Source organism: Myotis nattereri (genome assembly GCF_964212035.1).
Source record: "Myotis nattereri genome assembly, chromosome: 2".
Lineage (NCBI taxonomy): Eukaryota > Metazoa > Chordata > Mammalia > Chiroptera > Vespertilionidae > Myotis > Myotis nattereri.
This window is the reverse complement of record NC_138076.1, coordinates 85,336,308-85,358,476: the sequence shown is the minus strand read 5'-3', so window position 1 is coordinate 85,358,476 and position 22,169 is coordinate 85,336,308.

The following is a 22,169-nucleotide window of genomic DNA, read 5'->3' as shown; positions in this document are numbered from 1 at the left end:
ACTAGAACTCTGGAAAAAAGTGGGATCTGGGGAAAGGACCACACTTTGGTTCTCATTTTGATATGACCCATTTACTTTGCTTCTTATGGCTGCCACCGCCATCTCTCACATGCTTTATTGCCATAATTCTGGCTGAGTTTCCTGCTCTGAGATTTGTTCATTCCAGTCAGGTTCACTGCAGTCCAGAGTGATTACAGCTAATTGCTCAGAACTTTTACCTACATAAAACTCTTATGTGATTTCCCTTTGCCCTCAGGATAAAGGCCTAACACTGAACTTGACTTTCAAGGCAATGGAGGTTCTGGATTCTTGATGACTGTTTCAGCCCCATCTCTAGGTACTTTCCACTCCCTTTCCCCAGTTAAGGGTCTGTGTAATTAATAAATTATGATGAATGAGTTGTTTCTAGAGTTATCAGCAATATTTTCAGAATAGAAGAAGACTTCCATCATCTGAGGATGTTAACATGGTGCTCAATAAACACTGCAGACGGGGAAGTCAGCCTGGAGTCAAAGGAGCTGAAGTCTAGTTCACACTGGGCCTCTGTGGAATCTCCGCATGTGGCTTCCAGACTCGGTTCCTTCTTTTATAAAATAGGGCCAGTGAAGTCATGACTTCTATACTCTAATAATTTTTACCTTTTCAAGATACTTCAAAGATAAATCTACCAGTACATGGAGAAACACTTTACAAATTCAAAGCAGTATTAATATATGTTCCTTATATACCAAGATGTGCACCACTAATTACCTTTAAAATCTTTTTTTAGGTCACATAGAATCTGTACTTTATATAAAATCTGTAATAACTAAGGTTATCTTTGTATCAGGCATGGATATAAAGCACGCCAAAGAGACCTTTTCATTTTGCTGGATCTGAGAAACAGGGGTGGCTGTGAGCCTTGCTCTCCTGCTCACCAGTTGCTGTACTTAACAGAGGGGCCTCGCGAGAAAGTCTGATAGAAGAGAGCAACTGAAGGCTCCTGACTGGATGAAATAAAGATGGCTCTGTCTCAAGGAAATCTCGAAAAGTAATCATTTTTGTGCCACATATAATGATGGCTCTCAGAGGAAATGGATAGCATGTAAAATTTTAGAATGTGGGGTCATGGGCTGTTGTAGGTCCCTGATCCTACTATGCTTTAAAAATTTTATTTTATTTTATTTTTTTGCTTTCAAAGCTCTTTCCCAATCTGGGGCGCATTTCTCCTTTTCTTCTCCCAACCTCCCAACATACACATATTTTTCAGTTAGCTAACTCTTGGAAGATTCAGTACATATTGAATGAATGAGTGAAGAAATAAAAGGATGTTGGATGGAGGGAGTGATGGACATCATGACCAGAAGATCTTGATTCTTATTTGGATCAACATTGTGAAGTAAGTAGAGCAGCAGTCACTGGTCCCATTTTATAAATGATGAAACAGCTTTAGAAAGTCAAGTGGCTTGGTTGAAGACACACTGTTAAATAGTGGCAGAATGAACCCTTAACTCTTAGGATATTTTTCTTCGCACAACATCATAATTCTTGAAGGCAAGAAGACTTAATCTCCATGTTGTAGGCTGAGAACAAGCCTTTTTAGAGTAAAGAACATTTACATGCCTGCCTCCTTCTCCTCTTCTCCTTGAGGAAGTGATTTCAGAGGCAAGCCAGTACTCAGAGGCTAATTTTAAAGACAGGTCTCAAAAGTGACATCTGTTAGGATCATGTAAAAAATAAGTAAACATTATAAGATTTTAGCCCATTTATGCAGAATTCTAATGAAGATTCGGTAGTTCTCTGCTAGTAAAATGAGCCTGTTTCCATGGCAGGGAAGGGACTGAGGGAGGAAAGAGAAAAAGAAATAGTAAGAGCATTTTTTTTTTCAGAATTATTTCTCCAGATATACTTAACAATTCAGTGATGAAGAGGAGGCAAGGGGTGAGCTCTGAGAAATAGAACAACTCTTTAGGTCTTATCACAGGACAGGATAAGTGAGAAACTTGGCCATAAAAATTTTACTTTGAGCTCATGTGTGTGCTCTCTTTCACATGCTTTGGCTCACATCTTTCCATATAGACTCTGAAGCTAGACTGGGTTTTAAACCCTGGCTTCACCACTAGCTAGCTCTGTAATCATGGGTATGATTCTTAACTTCTCTATTGTCATCTGTAAATGCAGGTAATAATAATTAACACACATCTCCCTTGTAGGTAATTGTAAGGATGAAATGAATTAGTTTATGTTAGCACCCTTTGATGAGTGTCTGGCACATTGTAAATGCCATTGTCATCATCATCATTACAGCTGTCTTTTGATAACTGTCTCTTGAAGAAAGAGTGGCTAGATCACCTTGGCTACTTTTACACATTCTGGCCTTTCTCTCTCTCTCCGATTCCCAACCTTCTGGAAATTCAGACTCACTAAGTCTGGGGTAAGACATAGGTATAGGTATTTTGAAAAGGCAGATATAAAATGCTTTCTTTTATTCTACTACTCAACCTAACACCCACCGGAACTCCAACTTTAAGGGATTTCTCTGGAGGGTGAAAAACCTCAGGGTCAGGAACAAGGAATTGTGGGAGTGGGACTACTTATATAAGCTCAACCCAGAGGCCACAAGAGACATGTCAGGTGACAGGATAGAATCTATTTCCTCATTTTCATGCTCTCTCTGCTCAGAAACATTTTCATCGTAATTGCCAACTTCTGTAACACCCTCCTATAATCTCCTGCAAGTCCAGTGGACTCTGTGTTGTCACACTTCATCAGCTGTTTTATAATTCCAAGGAACTGGCCACAATTGATGTCCTATCCCTGAAAAGCTGGCCCAGAATAAATGGCTTCAGGGGGCTTAATAATAAATCAGAGGCATTCTGAACAGATTCTGAAAGTATTCTAAGTCAGGACAAATCCTCCTGGGAATCCAATTTGGCTGCTTCATTACCAGTTCTGTCTCCCACAAGCAGGAAGATTATAAACAACATTGTAAAGATGTAGATGAGATTGGCTTTTGTGACCTAATGTTTCTGGTGAAGAGAGAAGTACATGTTAAAACAGAAAAAAAAATGCACACAACCCACTGGCAACAGATTTTTACTTGCTTCATTTTGAACAGGAATCATTTTGTGATTTTATTTCCTTGGTGACAAAGACTTGGCTGCTTCTGCATTTTATAGTGGTTTAATTAACCTTTGTGCACAGAGAACAGGTACACCTACTCCATGTACTAATAGCCACTTTTAAAATGGAAAGTTGCCAGCTGTTTCTCACAGGCCCTGACCAAGATTCTGCAGGGGCATCTAGCGGGTGTGAGAGCAGAAGTCCCAGGACCAGGCGCTGTGGGGTGCATTCCAGCAAGTGATTTAATTTTCTGTGTCTCAGTTTCTTCCATTTGGAAAGTGGGCTAGTCCTGGTTTGTACCTCACCTTTTTGTAAGTGACACTAGGACTGACCAACAGATAACCAACTGTGAGGTAACCAACAGGTGTATGGGCAATGAGGGAAAATTTAATTGATAAACCTAGCCTTAGAGAAATCATGAAGGACTGTTGGAGTTTGGCCATCATTTTAGGTTAATAACTCTCCATGTAAGGTGCTGGAATGTACAGTTTAATAGAGCATTTCTGTTCAGGGCCTTTGGAGTTGGACAGATCTGGGTTTAAATCCTTGCTCTGCCACTTAGTGGCTCTGTGACCTCAGGTTCTCCATTTAGCCATGGGAATTAAGTGGAGGGCTGTCCGTCACACAGTACATACCCAATACTATGTAGGGATGCAGTGCATGGAAGCTGTAACTATTATTACCCTCAAACTATTGGCTGTCATGTATTGACCCTGTATTAGTTTCCTATTGCTGCTGTAACAAACTGCCACAAACGTGATGGCTAAAAAAAACCCCAGAAATTTATTCTTTCAGTTATGTAGGCCAGAAATCTGAAATCAAGGTGTCAGCAGGGCCATGCTCCCTGTAGGGGCTCTAAAGGAGAGTCAGTCTCTTGCTTCTTTGAGCTTCTGGAAGCTGCCAGCATTCGTTGATGTTCATTTTCTGCCTGTCTTCACATTGCCTTCTCTCTGTGTGTCTAATCTCCCTTGGCTATTCTCTCACAAGAATACTTTCGATAGTATTTAGGGACTACCCAGGTAATTCAGGGTAATCTTCTCATCTCAAAATTCTTAATTTAGTCACATCCACTAAGACTTTGCCATATGAAATAACATTCAGCCCTGGCCAGTGTGGCTCACTTGGTTGAGCATCATCTCATGCACCAAAGCGTCGGCCTGTGGACCAAAGGGTCCTGGGTTTGATCCTGGTCAAGGGCACGTGCCTTGGTTGCAGGCTCCTCTGGCCCTGTCCCTGGTTGGAGGCAACCAATTAATGTGTATCTCTCACATCAATGTTTGTATTTCCCTCTTATCCTCTTTCCCTAAAAATCAATGGAAAAATATCATCAGGTGAGGATTAGCAACAACAACTAAAACACACCAAAAAAACAACACAAAGTATAGATATTATTTATGTGAAACTGGGATATTATTTCAAACATAAACAATGATCATACACAGGTTATATAGCTTAAAGGTCCAGACTCTGGATGCTCGACCTCGATGGTCTGGTCAACCTTCAGCTGTGCATCTTGTGCAGTAGGCATAACCTTAGGAAATTTGCTTAAAGTGTTAGCTCTTATCATGCATTTCTGTGCCTGAAGATGGAGAAAAGATTGGGGGCCAAGTAGAACAGTTGTTATGTTTCTAAAATTAGGAATCCCTACTATTTATTACTTGCTTCCAGAGCATTATGCAAAACAAACAAACAAACATTCGCATTAACTAAGAATTTCAGTTATCGGAAACTCATGAATTGAAATTTCTTATGTAATTATGCGCACTATGAATGTACACTCCATGAGTTCATAAGGGCAGTCTAACTTTGTGGGACTGAAAGTTATATGATATGGGGGCCTCTTGATGAAAAGGAGCACAAAATTACATGTGCAAAATTATATACAAAAGTGAATATTTACTTACAATGAGAAGAGAAAGCAAACAAATTGTTGCTGGTAAAATGGGTTCTTGTGGTGCTGTGAGAAAGAAATTTCAAAGGGCACATGCATGGGAGAAGTTTAAGCGTAGTGGAACGATTTATTGGGGTGAAGGTAAATTACATCCCCTGGGGATGCAGAGGGCAGGCAGGCTCTGGTAGCGACTACCCTAGGATCCCTGATAATCCTCCACATATTTTCTTGTTTTGGGGGAACAAGCAGGCTTTTCTTTTGAACTATCCAACCTATTTCCTGGGTTTGCCCAGGCTTACGGGGGGCCCTCCCCCCTAACCAATCCTTTTCCTGGACCTTCTGGTTCTACCCTTATCCAACCTGATTTTCCCCAGATAAGACTCCGTCCCTTTGTGTTCATTCTTGGGCTCCTATTGCATGCCCCAAAGTTCTGTCTTGTCATCTGGTTTCTACTGAGCTGAGCATGTGCCCAGCAAAGGAATTTGCCCCGTTACTGGTTCTCCCTCCCCACCCACCCCCAATCTTTGGGGAAGGGATCAGTGGTTCCCTGGGGAAGATTCTTCCTGCCCACTCAGGGATTAAGTCCTCACAGAGGATATGTGGTGGTCCCCTGGGGAGCCCGTGAGAACTATAGCTTCCTAGTAAATCAGGTCCAAGGTCCAATCAGCTCCCTAATTTATTAGACTTAATGTCTGATTCCATTCACTCCCTCCTTTTATTCATAACTAATGAGCTATAAAATCACTGGCTCATGCTGGTTATGGAAGGCAAATGAAATGCAGACACCAGGAGCTGGCTTGTGCATATGGCGATGGTCTAGGTCAGGGGTGGGAATGCTGGGCCCACAGGCCGGATAAGGCCTGAGAAATCATTTGGTTTGGCCCTGCCAAGGCACTAGGGGGGAGTTAATTAGATGTTTGACCAAATATAGCAGGCTAATTTTTAAGCTGATAATTTTGTATGCCCACAAATGATGTTATAAATATCTAAATGGCCGTTGGCAGAAAAAAGGTTCCCCACCCCTAGTCTGGGTGGTTACAAGAAGCAGCCCCAGAAGTGGTCTTGTCAGCCGTCTCCTGGATCAGGAGTCAATGAAGTTAAATCCACTAGTTAATAAAGGAGATTTATTACATGTAAACTAAAGGCAATTTATCTTCCCTCTTTAAGGCTTCACAGGAGAAGGTTTACATATATGTCTGAAACGACATTCCAGTTTTGGATTAAGAAAATACTGTGTTGCCTTTTGAGTCCTCAGCCTTCAGTTAGAAAGCGCTCTTCGCAGACCCCAGGTCTCATCTGGGTAGAGAAGGGAGCCTAGCCGTGCGGGTCTGGTATGCCAAGATTGCGGTGCCTTTTTAAGCAACACACTTTGTTTCGATCTTTCCTCCTCTCTCGTTTCTCTCATGTGCTTGAGCTTTTGGGTGCTCCATGGCTGGAAGAGAAAGCATGTGTTTAAGAATTTGTGTGGTGAGTCCTGACCTCCCAGGGTTCCCAATATTTTTTGGGCAACTTTGGAAGGGCTGTGGGTATTCTAGAAAGCATTAGTCTGCATAAGCAACCACTGGGAAGGGGGCAATGTCTGTCTACATCTCCCTCTTATTTCTTTTATTTTGTCCTCTCCCCACCTATCAACACATCTCCCTCCTCCCTCCAGAATCTCACAGATACCAAGTTAAGAAATCGCTCACTAATTGAGATCTCTGAAATACCCCAAGCATGACTCACTACTGATGGTGGGATTTTGGGCACTGTGACAGGAAATGGAAAGCTCAGTGTGGGGAGCTGAGGGGACAGTAAGCTTCCAAGCACTTGCCAGATGACTCAATAGCCAGGGCTGCTCACTCCTTTTACTGTTGTTGCTGTTCTTGGAGATAAGCTGACCCTGGTATGGGGCAGTGCCGCTGGGCCAGCTTTGCCAGGTCCAGTGGGAGTCACATGCCCACACCAGCCTGCCCACACCTCCTCCGCAACCAGCAGTTACAGCCCATGGAGGAGTGCAGTGTATCCCGGTGTGGGCCAGCACAGAACCAATGCTTCCTGAGCCCAGGGTACATAAAGGGGTGTGCAGAAAGGTGGGGGCAAAGCGAGCATCAGCTCCCTGGTGATAAATGGAACCTCTTTCTGCTGATTCTGTGCATGTTTACCTTGTTAGCAAACATGTGATAGTAACATGTATACTGGCCATTTAACTAAATATTTCTTTAACAAACACTTCTTAACACATACCAGGCACTTGACTGGCTTGCAAAGAAAAAGTTCACAAGTATAATTATAAAAACATATGAGTACACCCAAAATAATACAGGATCATGTGATAAATTTATAATGGAATGCCCGGGGCTGACCAGCAGCCCCTGAACAAGGGATGAACAGATTACTCTGATACAGTTTCACTGTGAAAGAGAGGGCTAAGGGGCTTGCCTGGCTCAAGGGTCCAAGCAGCCTTGATTGTCTGCCTCGTTAGGGTTTTATTGGAATTTTTATCTTTAGATACAATTAGTGGGGTGAGTAATCTTGGGAGGACACATGTGTTTACATTGTCCTCTAGGCAAGGGCATCCAGGGATTAAGCACAAGGATTCCAGAAAACACCCGGGGGGCTGCATATGTACAGACTTGTTTGGAAAGGTCAAGGAATAACTAGGGCCGTCGCCTTCGACACTCCCTTAAGTCTCCCCTAAGTCAGAATTCTGATAAACAGGGCAGGCGGCCTTCCACACACTTCCCTTTTCTCAGAATGTCCTCCTTACCACTTCCCAACCAAGTCTCTTGTGCTCCCCAACATCAGAAGATAAATAGAACTTTAGGGGAGACAAGAAATAGGAATGATTGTGTGTGTGTGTGTGTGTGTGTGTGTGTGAGAGAGAGAGAGAGAGAGAGAGAGAGAGAGAGAGAGAGAGCTCTCATGTGCTGTGCATGCATGCATGTAGGGGGTTCTCACCCAAACCAGGCAAATGTGAATTTTTTCACTTGTTACATAAGGATCCGAGTATCTCCTGCCAGTGTAGCCCTTCTCCCAGTAAGAACTAGCTTCCCCTTCCCACGCTCCCATCAGTCACCTCCGTCCAGTGTATTTTGAGTGAAAGGAGGTCAGCTCACATCTCTTCCTGAGTTGGGGTCACCCATGTTCTAGCCTTCTCTCCACTGTAGCCTGTTCTTAACTGCCACTGACAGCTCCTGTGATTGCTGACTGATCCTGCCATTCCCTCCCACAGAACAGCATCTCCATTCTTCCCCCAAACTCCCCTCAATCAAAGCTGTGGGTAAAACAGATGAGTAGGAAGGCTGGAGGTAATGGAAGGGGTCACAATGAATGGAAACTATTTAAAATAGAAAATCAAATGCCATGTTTCTTTAGAATGGGGTGGCCATCCTCACCCCACGCCTGCCACCTCCACTAGACCTGCTCGTCTCTCTCGGGGACCACTGTTCGTTCAGCACAAGCTCAGTGCTCCTGCGGCCTGGCCTCTCAGATCACCCTAGGTCACTCTCTAGGTCACTTCATGAACCAAGGCCAAACACCCTGATGTCTTTTTCTTAGAGAAGATTCTCCTCTAGACACAGAACAGCAGTCATAGCATTGTTGTTAAAGGATTTAGTTTTCACCCCCTTAAAGATAGGAGGTAGAACAAAATTAAGCCTTGTAGATCTGCATCTCCTATGGAGCCCCTTATCTCAGACGTTCTGGGGAGCATGTGGAGGCCAGGGAAGGCTGTCGCACAGAGGGATGGCCACTCAGGCTGCACTTTTGCATGTCTGTCAATCAAGTGTGTGTATGCACAGATTCCTTGAACCCTACTACTAAGTACCATAAATTTGATGCTTTCCTTTTACTTCAAACTTGTGATCCCAAGCCATGAAGAAAGCCCCGAGAGAACCAAAAGGCTACTGCACTCCCAGCAGTCTCTAGCTTTGTGTGAATGGCAGCCTAGGGACATGCGCATCCCAACTCCTTTCCCTGCCAACTCAGCCTGGCCAGGTAACTGGGTTACAGTGTCCCAGCTAATTCAGAATGAGAATAAATGGAGATAAAAAAGGAAAACAAAACAAAAAATTTTTGCTTTGGTTTAAATGACCCAAGCAATGTGAAAAACAACTTTTAAATTTCATCATCATCATTATTATTACTAGAGGCCTGGTGCAAGAAATTCCTGTGGGGCCGGGGGGCGGGGGGCGTCCTTCAGCCCATCCTGTACCCTCTCCAATCTGGAACCCCTCAGGGATGCCTGTTTAGACATTCCTCTCACAATCCAGGACTGCTGGTTTCTAATCACTCACCTGCCTGCCTATCTGATCGCCCCTAACCACTCTGCCTGCCGGCCTGATCACCCCTAATTGCCCTCCCCTGCCAGCCTGGTTGACCCCAAATGCCCTCCCCTTCCAGCCTGGTCACCCCTAACTACCCTCTCCTGCCAGCCTGGTCACCCCTAACTGCCCTCTCCTGCCAGCCTGGTCACCCCTAACTGCCCTCCCCTGCCAGCCTGGTCACCCCTAACTGCCCTCCCCTGCCAGCCTGGTTGCCCCCAACTGCCCTCCCCTTCCGGCCTGGTCTCCCCTAACTGCCTCTGCCTCAGCTCCCACCACCATGGCTTTGTCCGGAAGACGTCCGGCCTAATTAGCATATTACCGTTTTATTAGTATAGATCAGTGGTTGGCAAACTGTGGCTTGTGAGCCACATGTGGCTCCTTGGCCCCTTGAATGTGGCTCTTCCACAAAATACTGACTTCTGTGCATGGGCCACAAAGTTTCAATCTCACTGTACATGCGCGCCCGCACGTGGTATTTTGTGGAAGATCCACACTCAAGGGGCCAAAGAGCCACATGTGACTCGTGAGCCACAGTTTGCCAACCACTTGTATAGATTATTATTATTATTATTATTTTGATCATGCAGGACTTAGCTCTTCTTAAATGCCATCTAGAGATTTTCCTTCTGCTCTGAGAGATGTTTTCTAGCCCATTCCCAGGGTTATGGTTTTGACTCCCACAGCTGTCCCAGTTGCATCCACCCCTTTGCTGTCACTGACTTCTTGTGGCAGATCCTTGTGAAGCTTTATTGCTAGCCAGAGTGCCCCGTCCTCCTTGGAGGCCACCATGGGGTTCAGGCACAGAGTCCTCTGGCTGCCTGCCTGGCCACCACTACACACAGCCAGGATCTACACTGGGTTGAGTGGGTAGGAATGTTCAGGTTTGTACTTAGCATCTGGGCTTTAGAGCTATCTGGGATAGAAAGATGAAGCAGAGTAGCCCTAAGCAGAATGAGGGCACACATCCATGGAGACTTAGGGTGTGTCAAATGCAGTCTCCTTGGGGAAAAGGGTGGGGAGATATTGGGAGCAAGAATGCTGTTGTTTATGAGCTTTAAGAATCCAGAAAGAATTCCACTGTGGAGAGAGGAGAGCAAAGAAAGATGCCCAAGCCAGCAAGAGGCAACGAACCCAAAGTTCTGAGATCGATAGACAGCAACTTCTAACTCAAAGCCACCAGTCCTCACTGATCTCTACTAAATTCCTATCACATTTTCCATCTTAAGACATGTTTTGGCTTTATACCAGACTCTGTTTTATGTTGTTTCCCAACTGTAGTTTCATATATATATATATATATATATATATATATATATATATATATATAATCTCTTTCCAACTGGAATATAAACTCCTGGAGGGCAAGACCATTCCCAACAACTGGCAAAAGGGTATGAGTGAAACCAATTTTTAAAACTTGCATCCTATATAATAAAAGGCTAATATGCTAAGTGTCCAGTCATCCATTCAACCAATCAAAGCGTAATATGCTAATGATATGTTAAGGCTGCTCAACTGCTCACTATGCTGTGCACTGACCACCAGGAGGCACAGTCAACCAATCAACCAGTGGCTATGATGTGCACTGACCACCGTGGGGCAGATGCTCCGACTGGTAGGTTAGCTTGTTGCTGGGGTCTGGACGATGGTGACTGAGTGAGCGGGGCCGGACATGCACTGGAGCCCTCTCACGGTCCTTCCCCAGCTGGCCAACCTCTTATATCTCTCCCTGGCCTCGATCATGCACCCATGGGGTCCCTCGGCCTGGCCTGCACCTTCTCATAATCCGGGACCCCTCGTGGGATGTTGGAGAACTGGTTTCAGCCTGATCCTGCAGGCCAAGCCTAGGGACTTCACTGGTCCACAAATTTGTGCACTAGGCCTCTAGTTTTACTGTAAGAAAGACAATACAGTTGAATCATTGTATTGTGCATAGAAGTGAATTAAATAATAATTATTGTAGAAAAGCAAATTAACACTAGTAAGAAGCATTCTTTACCTAATTTCCTGGTCTAAAAATTATTTTTAAGGTTTCTAATAATAAAAATTTTAAACATACACTAAGGTAGAAAATAGTTTAACCTCCATATAATAATCACTTGAGAGTACAGAATTCTCAAGTTTTCAACACTCTCTTTATTTCATTTATTCCCCTTTCATTTTAATCACAAATCCCAGATATGTTACTTATCCTTATATCCTTCAGAATGCATCTCTAAAAAATACAAACATATTGCCCTAATTGGTTTGGCTCAGTGGATAGAGTGAAGGCTTGCAGATTGAAAGGTCCCAGGTTCGATTCCAGTCAAGGGCATGTACCTTGGTGTGGGCACATCCCCAGTAGAAGGTGTGCAGGAAGCAGCTGATCAATGTTTCTCTCTCATCAATGTTTCTAACTATCCCTCCCTCTTCCATTTCTGTAAAAAATCAATAAAATACATTGAAAAAATACGAACATATTTTTCATAACTTGACTACTATCAACTTAAAATTAACAATAATTCCTGGATTTCAACTTCCCTGATTGTTTCCAAAGAGCAAGAACATCACTGAAATGAAGGCCTGTTTCCCAACCTGTCACAGGGAGCCATGCTGGGAACTGACAAGAGGAGGCAGCAATTAACTTGTAGGTCAGTTCTTGTCTGGCCTTACTAGCAAAGTCTGAGAATTATAGTCACAGGCTCCAGCCTGACTGTAGGAGTGGCCCAGAATCCAGCTTCTGGAGAGGCGTTCCAGACACCTAATGCTATTCAGAGTTGTGTATGTGTGTCCAGCATAGGGGCTTACTTTGGAGCATTGACATGGGAATAAATTTAAGGGGGTTTTGATGGAATTCAGGGAGCTATGAATTTATTTATTTTTATTTTTATTTATTATTATTATTATTATTATTATTATTATTAGGGAGCTAGGAATTTAGATGGGGAGAAAGGAATACATCTTAAGTTTTATTAACCTTTAATGAAAATTAAAAAATTTTTTTCAACTACAAATCTAGGTAGCAAACCACAGAAATATTAGCATCATTGACTTTGTCACCAATAGAAATTAAAATATTTTAATGCATATTATAGTTGTTATAGAATCATCGAATATTTTAAATACTCAAAATTACTTTGAAATTATGTTAATTTATTATTTTCCACCTCTAGATCTTATTATATTATGTGCCAATGAGGAAGCACATATGTTACTGTATCACAAATTTGGGCTTTTATTTTTATTTTTTTTTAGTAGCTGGATAAGTGCATTTCAATATAACTGACTTCCTGTGCAATCCCTTGTAAACCTAATAGCCATGGATTAGAAATCAGTCCATATAAAGATCCAGAGGCCACTACAGAAGCCAACAGAAGGCCCATCTCAAAATAATTTCTCCTAATGCTGGCATATAAGCCACAAACTTTGGCCAGCTCTTCTGAAAGGATCCCCAAAGTTCTCTGGAGGCAGTACTATGAAAATCTAAGGTATTAATAGAATTCCAGAATTCCTCCAACCTCAAGGCTGCAGCTCATCCCACAGCCTTCCTGGCAACATTTTGGGTATCCTGGCAGGCAGGCCGGCTGTATGGGGGGACTGCTGGAGGCAGCTCTCAGCTCACAGCCTGAAGCCAATACTGACTCACTATCATGAACAGGTGGGAGGGAGGTAAAGAGATTGGCCTAAACCCCCTTTTCCGGAAAATGGGAGCAATGCCACTTGCCACCTACCTCACTGAGGTTTAAGTCAATCAGCATGGTGAATATGTTAAAGCCTAGGAGTGCCACATTATTGTGGTATCATGAAAAAGTTACCACGCTTTGCTAAAGGAAGAGTGCAAAAAAAAATAACCAGCTGGGCTCACATAGACTCAGAGTCTTCACTTGCAAATTCTTCAATCTTGTTTGCATCTCACTGGCTAATGATTAGCATTATGCAGTGAATTGCATATAACTGCCTTATACAGTAACCATATCTTTAAATGTTCCAAGCAAAGGAAAAATACCTTTTACAGTTATTTTTGCTTCCTATAGCCACAGCAATTTATCAGCCCTTGAATTTCATGTTTATATTTGGTGTGGCTTTTGGCTGGGGTATGTAACAACGATCAAATATTAAAAATGGCTGGCGATTATCCACTCTTAGCTCCAAAATGGAAATGCCCCAAATTCCATCAATAGCAGAATGAATTCAATAATCTGTGGTACATTCCTACAAGGGCACACCATACAGCAGTGAGAATGAACAAACTATTGCTACTGGCAACAACACATATCAGCCTCACAAATATAAATTTAAGGAAAAGAAGCCAGACCGAAAAGAGTACACACTGAATGAGTCCATTTACATGAGTTCACAAACAGCCAACGCCAGCCTGGGGCATGAGAAGTCAGTGGTGGTTGTGGATCGCAAGCAGTGACGAGAAGACATGAGGCGGTTCCTGGGTACTAGTGCTAATTCTGTTTCTCGACTTGGGTGCTGGCTACCTGGATGCATTTATTTCGTAAAAATTTATTGGGTTGTACTCTTACAATTTGTGCACTTTTCTGTGTGTATTACATATTTCAACAAAAAATGTAGAATTTAAAGGAAAAATATGAATAGGGTCTCTGATTGTTTAAATACACCCTCCTTCAGAGTACTATCTTTTTAGAAAAAAATTGGTGATATTTGAAAATAATGTTAAGAAATCTGAAATTCTTTCATTGGGATTTCTGGTGATACGCAAATCACCAGAAAATAAGCTATCCTGCCTGCATCCCTAACCCCCAATTGGGTTATAATTTTTTTTATTGACATACTTGTTCATCTTAAATGACAGATCTCATAAAACCAAATGTGATCTGTTCTAATGACTTGTTAAAGTGACCTTAAATAAACTAAAGTGAGGACGGCCTTACCAGGGCTTCTTCCCAGGAGGCAGGGTGGCGGTGTGGCTTTGCCCTGACAAGGGCACCCAGACAAGCTGATGTAATAGGGACTGACATCTGCTCTTGCTCAGTGCAGGTGTGTGCAGGAGAAAGGGGAACTTGTTCTAATTGGTCATCCCAGAGAGGGCACTTTTTTCTAATTGGTGGGCCCAAATGGGTACCATTTTATAGAGGGGACTAAGGATGTAGCTCTACTTCTGTCTCCCACAGGCCCCTTTTTTTCTGCTGGTCACTGTCATTGTGGAGCACTGCCCCTCTCCTCCTGTCTTCACATGGGAAGCCTCTGGGAACCATCTTTCTTGTATCCCCCTTTCATCCTGCCCCACCTTCCAGAGCGCAGGCTAACCATGAGACCGCAGTCTCGTTGTTTGCCTAGTAGCGAGGCGTAGTAAGAACCCTAATTATGAGTCAGCAAAATCCAGTTCCTACCCCAGGGCTTGGTGTTTAGAAGGCACGTTTGCTCAAAGAAGAAACTGTAGATTCTGGTATTTCTTTTGGCCCTGTTGCATTTTTGTCGTTCCCTTATTGTGGGACATTTGTTCTGATTATCAGTGTGGAAACAGAGCAGGTGTCAGGGTTAGATCTGGAGCCAGAACTCACCATCAGTTGTCACCTGTTAAACCCTGGACAAGTTACAGTTTCCTCAACAGTAAAATAGGGAAGATACTGTCTTTCTTGCAAAGGCCAGGGGAGGATTATAGAAACAAAATGTCAGTAGCTCAGAGAACAGTGTTTGCACATAACCATTGCACATTAATTTATTTCCTCACTCATGCATTTGATAACATTCTGATAGCTTGATGTAGATGTCAGAAACCAGGCTAGCTGTAGTGCTGCAAAAAAATAGGGTTTCCACTCCCATTATATGCAGAATTCCATGGGGTATGTTCTTGTAATCAATAAATACATTTTTTGGTTATGGGTATCATTTTCAAAAATCATTAAAATACTAGATTTTTTTATAAACTAAAAAAAATGAAAATGTAAACAAAATGGAAAAAATATCAAATGCTAAAATTGGCATAAGAAATAGGGAACTTGGATAGACCAATAAGTCTTACAGAGAATAAATTGTAATTGACAACCTCCCCTCCCCAAAAAACTGTAGGCCCAAATGGTTTTTCAGGTAAATTCTATGAAACTCTTGAGAAACAATACATTTTCATCTATATTATCAAATAAATGTAAGTACATAAAAACCTTTAAAATATTAGGTAATTCATCATTAAAGATTTTGCCAAAATAATTCAGAACATCAGTAGATTATTTTTTAAAAACTCATAATAATAATTTCAGCTGATGCAGAAAAAGTATTTGACAAATTATTTATTTATGATAAAACCTCTTAACAAACTAAGAGTAGAAAAGGATTTCTTTAATTTTCTTAAATGGATGATGATTATATTTCAAAACCCTCAACAAATATTCTACTTAATGCAGAAACTTTAAATTTCTTAAGCGTATTCTTTTTTTTTTAATATATTTTATTGATTTCTTACAGAGAGGAAGGGAGAGAGATAGAGAGTTAGAAACATCAATGAGAGAGAAACATCGATCAGCTGCCTCCTGCACACCCCCTGGGGATGTGCCCGCAACCCAGGTACATGCCCTTGACCGGAATTGAACCTGGGACCCTTCAGTCCGCAGGCCGACGCTCTATCCACTGAGCCAAACCGGTTTCGGTGAGCATATTCTTATTAAGACTGGAAACAAGACAAATATTCTCATTGTCAGAAACCACTATATTAAAACCAATGCTATAATATTAGAAATCCTGACCAACACTGATGGAAAGAAAGAGAAGTAAGAGGATTGGAAAAAAAGAAACTATAGTTTGTGTGTGTGTGTGTATGTGTGTGTTTATAGGCAATATATTTAGCTATTCAGAATAACCAATAGAATCAGCAGGTAAACTATAAGAACTTGGTGGATATGATCAAATTTTAAGAGCATTTCCCATAGCAAACAACTAGAAATTATACTTAAAAAGCAAGATACTATTCACAAAGCAATAACAACTAAAAATGTCTGGCAATTAACTTAACCAAGAATTCTTAAGACTTCCTTGAGGAAACTTTATTCTAATAAAAGACGTAGAAAAAACTGAATCAATGAGTCTCCTAGTTGTTGGGTGAGAAGACAATATTATAAAGATATCAACTCTCCTCACATCATAGTAAATACAGTCTAATAACACCAAAATTCCAGTTAGATCTTTGATATCCATGATAAATTAATTCTAAAATTTGTCCGGTATTGAGGCAGTAGAGGACTTCTTAAGCAAAAAGTTAAAAAAAAATCATATGGTATAAAATTGGTTATTGAGTACATCAAAGTTAAAGATTTCTGTTATACGAAGGACACATAATAAAGTTAGAGCCTTAATAATGTTTCAAATGAACAAGGGATTTCTATCTAGAATACAGAAAAATATGACTCAAACAAGAAATTAAGTCAAACAAATCAACAAGAAAAAGACAGTGGCCTCAATAGAAAAATGGGCAAAGTATATCAACAGGAAATTTACAGAGTAACAAACTAAAAAAATCTAACAAATCTTAAGTAACTCAGCAAATTAGCACAATGAGCTGTCACTATGAACCTACCTGACTGGGAACATTAGCAGGCTGAATGATGCCTGCATTAGCTGGATGTTAGGCTCTGCTCTGCGGTTGAGAGCAAGGACTGGCACAGCCACTGGGAAGCACAGCCTGTGCTCCTCAGGCTAAGTAAGTAAACCTGAGTCCTATGCAATGGCCATTTTGAAAGGAGGGAAGGAAATGAGAGGAGTAGAGGAAACAAGATTTCTGGCTTAACTTTCTGGGTAGACTCTGAGGACAGAGTCCAAGATAGAGAATGAAGAAGGAGAAGGAGGAGCTGGTTTGGGGATAAAGATTATGTTTTCCATTTGGGGCCTGTCAAGAATTATGAAGTTATGGGACACTCTAGTGCAAATAGTAGGTATTCAATCAATATTAACATTTCCCCCATCAACCAAATTTTTGTTTCTTCTGTGTTTAGGAAAGATTGAATCTTAATTTGTAATTTTCTTTAACTTAAGTTCTGTTAGTTTTTATAATTTAAGGATCAATGTTTCTACTAAGCCCTTCTCAATTATAAAAGAATTAATGAGTAACACTGTTTTTCAGTGCATCAAAACTTTTAAGCTATAGTTAGGAGCTGAGTGGGAAGACTACTTTTTCCAAGTCACTTAATGTCAACATTCTTGGGCATATTTTTTTCAAGTGAGGTAAAGAATATTTAAGAGGCCGAAACCGGTTTGGCTCAGTGGATAGAGCGTCGGCCTGCGTACTGAAAGGTCTCAGGTTCGATTCCAGTCAGGGGCATGTGCCTTGGTTGTGGGCACATCCCCAGTGGGGAGTGTGCAGGAGGCAGCTGGTTGATGTTTTTCTCTCATCGATGTTTCTAACTCTCTATCTCTTTCCTTTCCTCTCTGTAAAAACTCAATAAAATATATTTAAAAAAAAAAGAATATTTAAGAGATTGAAATTCTCATGTATTTTGGTGCCAGAATATCTGAATTTACATACTAGCTCTACCACTAGCAAGTTATGCAATTTTGGGCAAGATGCATAGCCTTTCAATAAGTGAGACTATTAATATTTACCTTCCAGGAATGTTATTAAGAATGAAATAAAATTATATAGCTTAAATATCAGACACATAGTAGAAGTGTCATAAAAGTTGTCAATCTATTATTATTATATCATGCCATCATTCTAAATTTCACAGAATAGTCTATAGCAGTTATGAACAATAGGGATATAATGTAAGCCACATATGTCATTTAAATTGTTTTGTAGCCATATTAAGAAAGTAAAAAGTAACAGGTCAAGTTCATTTTAATAATATATATTTAATCCAATATTTATAAAATATATTTCAACATGTGACCAGTAACATAGTTATTAATGAGATATTTTACATTTTTGCATTGTTTTCAAAATATGGTGTATATTTTATACTTAGAATACATCTCAATTCATATGAGCCACATTTTAAGTGCTTAATAACTATATGCGGCTTGTGGCTACTACATTGAACACGTCTAGATAAAATGCTTTAAATTCTGCATTATTTAAACAGTGTCTTTAACATCAACAATTTCTCTGTATCATTCGCAGATCATAAGACTTTGTCTAAGAAACAACATGGCATTTTCCCCCCACCTCAGTCTTTAGAAATGGAGGTTTCTTTGGACCAGTCATTAGATGTTTAGTGCTTCTGGAAAGAGGTCTTTGCAAAATGCCCCCTCCTTGCCTATAGTCTCTGGAGCCGCACCGAATGCGGCCTTGGAAGGATGCGGCCTTGAGCAGGTGTCCACAGAGCAGTGTTAGCTGCACCCTCAGGGGACTGCAGGTTTTCTGACTTTTCTCCTCGGGGTTCAGAATATTAATTTTAAAACACAATAATGTCCTCCCAGACCTTAGAAGATCCAAACCACACCAGCCATTAAACAAATGGGAGGGAAGGAGGCAGTTTTTCCATTAGGAGCTCACTCAAGTTCCAATTCAATCAAACAGAGCATTTGTTCTGTTGGAAATTGGTTTGGAATGAGAGAAGAAAGAAATACATACCGTACAAGTTTATGGTAACCACACATTGGGTAAGATAAGTATTAACAATACTTGAAACAAATGAAAATGTATGAAATAATTACTTTTCTCTGCAATAGCTAATGAGATATCTTGCTTTGGGTGAGAGGGTGACCAGATGGCTCCTCTCGGACCCATTTTAAGTCTATTACTTTTTAGTTTTTGAAATAATTATGTAAAGAACATTTCTTTTATTATAGTAAAACACATAACATGAAATTTATCATCTTAATCATTTTTAAGTGTACAGTTCAGTGGTGTCAAGTATATTTACATAGTTATGAAACAGGTCTCCAGAACCTTTCTTATCCCCTTTCCTCCCAGTTCCTGGTAACCACCACCCTACTTTTCATTTTTAAGAGTCTGGCTACTTTAGACACCTCATATAAATGGCATCAAACAGAATTTGTCTTCTTGTGACTGATTTATCTCACTTAGTATGCTGTCTTCATGGTTCATCCATGTTGTCAGAACATTTTTAATAATATTTTTAAAGTTTAATCTCCAAAATTTATCAGGTTTTTAAGTGCATATGCTTTTATAGCGCAACAATTCTATGCTACATGCTATACAGGTGAAGCCTAATTTCATGTTGAGGAGCTAGAAAGCTGAATTTTCAGTCTTAAGTTAGTGCAGTCACGGTTGGTACTTCCTTGAGACTAACTTCAGTAAGCTCTAAAGACCATGCCATTTAAATCTGTTTCCTCAGCCAGGCACTTCAATACTCTGTTTTCTCACTCTTCTAGAAGATGATTCAGGTCCACAAATTATGGTAACGTAGGTAAAAAGTAAGCACAGAATAAGTGTGAAGCCTTGAATAAAGTGGAGATCAATTCATAAGCTCAATATCTCATTCTCAGTGATTTGAATGGTTCACAGGGTGGCCAATAGCAAAGAGTCCCACATCACCAGACTGTGTCCCTACCCTTTTGACATCTCCAGAGCAGCAGGGGACTCAGCCCTGCCTCATGCGTCTCAGGCCAAAGAGAAAAGGCACAGAGCTCCAATATGTGATTTCCAGCCTGAAAGGAACCAAGTGTCTTCTGATAAATAACACCTCAATTTTTTTAAGTGAAGGAATTAAATTGACCTTCTTTTGAAATGGGCTAGACAGGGTAAACAAGGAGAGATCTTGTTTTCCCTTCATACTGGAAAAATAACATTTCTCCCTTTCCAGCTCAGTACAGTTGACTGCATTGGAAAGGAATCTGTTTTCTCTGGAAAGATTTATTTGCCCAACAGTCATGTTTTTGTATATGTGTGTGTGTTGGCAAGAGGTGATAGATTTTCCAGAACAAGGGTCGTCTTGTTCACAGTTTAAAGGGACCTAGAAGTTGACTGAGGAATTTAACATCAGGGAGAGCTTTTGCAGCCTTCATTAACGCTGTGTGCAGACTCCAGAGCATCTCAAATTGGCCTGGGTGTTCGGACAGTGCTGCGCAGTGACTGCGGTCCCACCATGCTCATGGAGAGCAGATAGAGACTCTCTTCTTTCTTCACCTCAATCTCAAAACACGTGACACATTGGAGAAGCTGCAGGCTGGGCTGAGGGCCCCCCGTCTCCCTCCTGAGTGTATGAATTTTGTGCATTGGGCCTGTAGTATAAAATAAAATTGCATACTTCAGGATATTTTCTTGTAAACATTTCTTTGAAGGTGAATGGCCTACTGCTTATCAATTCAAAAAAAAGTTGAATACGTATGTATATATTCTAACACAAGAAAATATATATGTTAAAATATGTTTTCTGTTGTTAGTATATGCACATACATATTAGTATTAGAAAGAATACATGTAAAAATTTCCAAGTCACTGCCTGCTGAGCTCAACGGGGCAGCTCAGCTGGATTTTGCACGAGTGACTTTTCACTCAGCTGGTCTTTGCCTTGCCAGGTGCAGCTGGCCAATGGAAAGGAAAGGAAAGGTGTTTTTCCTTTGAGCATAAACATTACAACTTCTACCACATTTTCCACTGCCCAGTATCTGTTTTCAAGGAAGCCCAGAATGGCAGAAAACAGAAGAGTCTGAGATTTCTCCTTTGTAGATGTTGGCTCCCAGCCTTTTAGTGCATTTAATTTAGCAAATGTCCACATAATTAAATGAGGGGAAAGTAGAATTTTTCTTTGATGGCAAAATGGTTTCCATGAGGAGAAGCTGGCTGATGGAGTAAACTCTGAAGTGTTGCTGGAAGACTTCACGGTGGCTAGGCACCCTTGTCAGTGCCCAGACAGTCCACATTCCCAGGGGCTGGCAGTCTTCAGGGGGTTTCATAAGCCAGTTCCTTCTTGGGGCATTTTTAACTTTTACAAATACATTCTTCCTATTGTGTGCCAAAGTCCATGAATTTGGCATAATTGGGAACTTCACAAATTCCTATTATGTTCTTTATTGGCCTGTTTGAAGATGGTTGGGATGAATCTGAGCGAAGTGGGTTTTACACTGGCTATGAAGCACCCAGCACAGTGGACCTAGAAGAATCAGGAAAAGACACCAAATGTTTTCCAGGGCAGGTCCCAGTCTTTTATTCTCAGTCTGTTCTCCAAATATCTACCCCATGCTTGATATTAAATAAGTATTGGTTAGAAGTGCTGACCATGAAGTAAAGAAATGGAGGAGAGGAGAGAAAAACGGCAGCTTGCTGAACTTCAGCAAAAGACAAAACGAGGTGAGTATCTAATGAAACTCAACCTGATTCTCAGCCTCCATACCCTTGTAGAGCTCCCAGCCAAATGAAGCTTCTGGTCTTTCTCTTCCCATGCTCCCTTCTCTGATTCACCTCCAGTGGTGTCCCCTAAACTCTGTTCATGCGTCCTTCCATCAGCACCTGTTCTTTCTCAACCCTTGGTACCAAGAGCTCTCTCAGATAACTGCTGCTCCTGCCTCACTTCCCATCTCTTCCCCTCCAACCAATGGCCTCAGAGTTGGGGAAAATTAAAAACAGCTTCTTCATCAAGAAGTGGCGATTTCTGGGATGGAATATCATGTAAGGCTGGATAAATCCTGCTCTGAGTTTTTGCACTAAGGCAAGAGGTGGCTGCCCTGCCTCCCCCTTTACATAAGAAGATTTATGGTGGGATATTATTAGCACTTGCCACCTAATTGACAAGGTTGGCTGTTCACAGAGATGAATTCTCACTGGGTTGTGGAAAAGCTTAATGGAACAGAATGGGGTAAAAATGGACTATGTTAGCAGCTGAGTTCAGAATTTCTCTTACTTGATGAGCCAGCCTGAGGTAAACAGTTGAGCAGGAAAGTTAGGCCCAGGAAAATCATGGAAAGAAAACAAAGAACAAAGAGAGGGTAATTTTCTTATGCTCTGTATAAGAAAATTAAAGCATAGTAAT